This window comes from Rhea americana, unplaced genomic scaffold (genome assembly GCF_003343005.1).
Source record: "Rhea americana isolate MKP2758 unplaced genomic scaffold, rheAme1 scaffold_40, whole genome shotgun sequence".
Lineage (NCBI taxonomy): Eukaryota > Metazoa > Chordata > Aves > Rheiformes > Rheidae > Rhea > Rhea americana.
The window spans coordinates 6,550,493-6,555,274 of NW_028186535.1; positions in this window are offsets into that span (position 1 = coordinate 6,550,493).

Sequence of the window (4,782 nt, forward strand, 5' to 3'; positions counted from 1 at the left end):
CTAGCACATCTTCTTTCCACTGAGGTTGAAAACAGATGGCCAGAGAAGAGCACAGTAACACGGTAAGCATGTAGTGATGTTTACCTGGATACCTCTCCATCCTTTCTGTTCACCAATTTAGCTTTTAAAGGGGCTGAGGGCCTTTTCTCCCCTTTAAATGTCAGTAAGTATCATTGTCAGGTACCCACTGCATCTATGACCACAGGCACCGCTCTCTAATGTGCTTCATTTTTCACCTTTTTGTTTTGCAAAGGCAAAGCCTTTCTTGTTCACCTGGCGAACTGAGTCATCTGACATTACATTTGCACTTTCCCAGAGGCCAGCAGGCTTCAGCTACTAAACCATCATCATCTAGACTTCCCCTGTGGGCATAATATGCTAATTTATACCCACAATCAAGCATCTGTGATATCATTTGTGCTGCAGATACTGTGGAGGGAATTGATGGTTATTCAGATCTTGTGTTAACTGAGGAAAAAATGATTTATTCCCCCACTGAGTGGAGCAGTTACTAAAASCAGGGTGGATGAACTCTCCTTTAGCAATGTGCCTTGGCTGCATGCTAATAGTTTGGAGTCTAGATGACTCATTCATTGGAGAAACTTTGCTCTCTGAATTATTCACTTATTCAGCCTACTAAGCCAGAAAATAAGAGATGGCAGAACCTTTCTTCATCTCTCAGAGGGTATATTAATATCTTTTAAACATTCATATTCTGCCCAAATATATATATTTCAAGACTTATTTTTGTCTGAGTTCTTTTTCTTTCATCAGCTCGATACTCTTGTTCTAATTTTGCTTGTAACATGGAGGTTTGGCTGGGAATAGAGCCATGCTTCCTTATGAAGGAAGAAGATTGGTTTCCTTTTTTATGGAGACATTTGAGGAAGTTCAGCATTTATTCTCTATGATAGGAAAATCCTAAGACCATTTCCCTCTTCCCTGCCCTATAGATTTTGTCTGTATCCACAGACTGTAATTTCCAAATTCATTTTAAAAGCAAAACGTTTTCATCCACCTATGTGACTGAGTCCTTCATCACCTTCTATCTTAACTACAGCAGCTTTTCTCTGAGATGAAACCCAAGATACACAGCCCTACTTTGTCTATTCAAACAGACTCAAGACAGCCTTTTGTGGCTGCCTACATTTCCCTTATGTTGATCCTACATTTTGAGTTTGCCTCCTAACTTCCAGTCTTTTGCTGCACCGGTTCAAGCTTCTTGAAGCACAGACCCCTCTGCTCTGCTTCTCCCCTTCTCCCCAAGGGCCTTGCTTCCCTGCCTGCTGTGGCTCCCATTTTAGCCACACACAGCAAAATGCAGCCACTGCTCCCTCCTCACTCMTTTTTCCCACCACAGAGCAAACACACCGACAGCTCCTGATGTCCCCAAGCTGTTACCAACTCCACCAATAAAAATGAAGCCCCCAAAACACCATGTCAGGGACATTCAAGCCCCAAAGGAGAGAGGTAGCAGAAGACTCCATACTAGCGAGGACTTCAGCTCTTACATACATATTACCATCTTTTGTGTTAATGAGGAACAATACAGAATCCAACGGCAGAAAGACAGGCAAGATGGGCCTGAGCCACCACCACAGACTCTTTCAAATCTCTCTTCAAGATCCATTTCTTCCACCATGTCTGCAGGTTGAGGAGGAGTTAGACAGCTGAGAGTTCCTCCTTCATGTACTGTTTTCCTGAAATTATCACAAGTATATCAAAGATGTCAACACTTTTTCCATCAGGCAGCAGTTCATTCTGTGATTATAAAGCACCTTACACAATCGGTTCTTTGTCCTGTTTGTCCTTCATCCTCCAGTAACGCAGATCATAATAATATCTGGTTGTAAGGGTTGCCCCTTACTCCTCCCTTGGAGCAGCAGGTCTTGGAACTGATGTTCAGGACTGAGTTGCTCTGCACCATTTTAGCTTGTCTAGTGCAAAGGACTCTCATCTCAAACTTATCTACACAACTAGTGAAACGTAATAATACGTTTTAATAACGAATGTTTAATAATAAACGTAAAACGTAATAAAGCTTGACTCATATTGCTTTTTTCTCCATTTACTCTTACCATAGGAACTGCTGACAAGATCACATATAATCATAATGTTAATGAGGTTAGGCGTAATTTTGAGTGTATATGATGACAGTTTCTGATCACAAAAAGGTAAAACAGACTTTTTTTTTTTTTCTGCTGAGGCCTATTTGCTCTGAGTCATTATTTACCTCTGGCTCTTCATAACCCTGCTGTGCTAATACTGTTTCAACAGAGATTTTTAACATTTAATGAAGGCCCTATGTTAGCTTTTAACTAACTGATTGTTATATCCTGCATTGCTGAACTTAATTTTTCCCCTTCATTTTTTTCTCAGTCCAAGCATTATATTTCACTTCTACCAAATCAGTCTCTGAACAGGCCAAATATAAATTTAGGCAAACTTTTTTATKATTTCTCCACTTCCAGATAATAAAGCAATAAAGCAATACAGGAAATACATTTTCTGAAGTTAAGTTTTGAATGATACATTGAGAAATAAATAGCAYAGATAGTAATGGATGAGAGAAAAAAGTTACGTGGTGAGTGTTATTTTAAGAGTTAATGCTTTAAAGGAGAACAAGGACCACATGAGGACTATGCCCAGCCCATGGGCATGAGGAAGGGAAAGACTCAGAGAAAGCCCTTCTTGYGCAGCTGGTGAAAACCATGGCAATACCTTCCATATCTGGTTGTTCCTCATATGGATACAGAAGCAGAGAAAATCCAATATATACATATATTAACGCTGGTAGAGCCCAAAAGAGACTATATCCCCCTGAGATATTTGTGGGTGCTATAAGCCTATGCTACAGTACAATCTAGCTCAAAGTAACTCTCATCTCTCTAYGGCAGGTGGATAAAGGAGAGACAGTGTTAAATTTTCTGGCGTACAGTTTAACACATCTTCCATTCTGGGACTYTAATTATATCCAGGTGGTGTCCAGGTGCAGTTGTCTAGACTATCTCCATTGGGSACATTTGCTTATAGAACAGTATGGTTGGTGGTTTCTTTCTGTTTTAGAAAAACATGYTCTCCAGGCCATTCATTATGGGCTTTCATTCTTCCCAAATTTTCCCTATGTCCCTAAACTGAATAGCAGCTAATCAGAGTCATAAATAAAAGACACCAGCTCTGACAACTGAAAACCCCTTCTAAAATAGTTTATATAATTTGCTTGGCCTCACTGATCTTTCCAAAATGTACAGCAAGCAGATTTTTAAAACACAYGGTATTATTCTTGCATTGAATACTTTTTTCCTTGTGCTCCTGAGAAACCTGAATTTCTCCATGATGCTTAAAAAAGAACCTGAACTTTATAAGATGATAACCAAGGAGAAGACAGAACTATGGCAGCAATAGACTATATGCACCGGAGGCCAGAAAGAAAGAAAGAAAGAAAGAAAGAAAGAAAAGGCCATTTTGGGGACAAAAGACAATAATCCACACTAAATTCCACCACTAGATTTAGCTAAGCCTACATTAGAGAGGTAAGTGCTGTCAGAATCAAAGAATCAYGAAGTAGTTAACATTGGACRGCACCTCTAGAGATCATCTGGTCCAACTCTCCTGYTCAAGYAGAATYACCTAGAGCAGGTTGCCCAGTTCTGTGTTCAGTCRGATTTTGAATATCTCCAAAGATGAAGACTCCACAACCTCTSTGGACAAYCTATTCCAGTGTCCAATCAGTGTCACAGTAAAAAAAGTTTTTTCTTATCTTCAGACATAATTCCCACGTTTTGGTTTGTGCCTCTCACTCTGTCACRGGACACCACTGAGGAGTGTCTGGCTTCTTTGCCCATCATATATTTATAAACTTTGATAAAATCCCCCTTGAGCCTTCTCTTCTCCAGACTGAACAGTCCCAGCTCTCTTAGCCTCTTCTCATATGAGAGTTGTTCCAGTCACTTCATCAACTTTATGGCCCTCTGCTGGACTCGCTCCAGTAAATCCGTGACTTTCTTGCTGGGCTGGGGAGCCTAGCACTGGACACAGAGCTCCAGATGTGGCCTCACCAGTGCTGAGTAGAGGGGAAGGACCCCTTCCCTCGACCTGCTGGCAACACTCTTCCTAACGCAGCCCAGGATGCTGTTGGCCTTCTTTGCCACAAGGGTGCATTGCTAATCCATGTTCACCTTGTCCACCAGCACTCCCAGGTCCTCTGCAAAGCTGCTCTCCAATAAGTCAGCCCCCTGCTTGTACTGCTGAGTGGCGTTATTCCTCCCCYGGTACAGGATTTTGCACTTCCCTCTGTTGAACTTCATGAGATTCCTCTCTGCCCATTTCTGCAGCCTGTCGAGGTCCCTGTGAAAGGTAGCACCTTTGGTGCAACAGCCACTCTTCCCACTTTTGTTTCATCTGCAAACTTGCTGAGAGTGCATTAAGTCCCATTATCCAAGTCATTAATGAAGATGTTAAGCAATATTGGCCCCAGTATCAATCCCTGGCAGAAACGTCACTATGGGAAACCATCACATCCCGGATACAGGTTAGCACTGAGATGTTTCTAGTGGTATTATATCTGACAATATCATTAGCCGGGATAGCAAAGAAGTGTCTTCATCCTCAGTGACCTTCGTTCAAGAAAGATGAGATGATCAGAKTTGAGACTTGGGTTTGGTTCGTATTAAAGGCATTGTACAAGACAGCTAACCACAGAAAATAATTTTGTAGCATTTGATTACAAACTGATTCAGCTTAAATTAAATGGAAAACACAGCTTCTTTTTTTTTTTTTTTT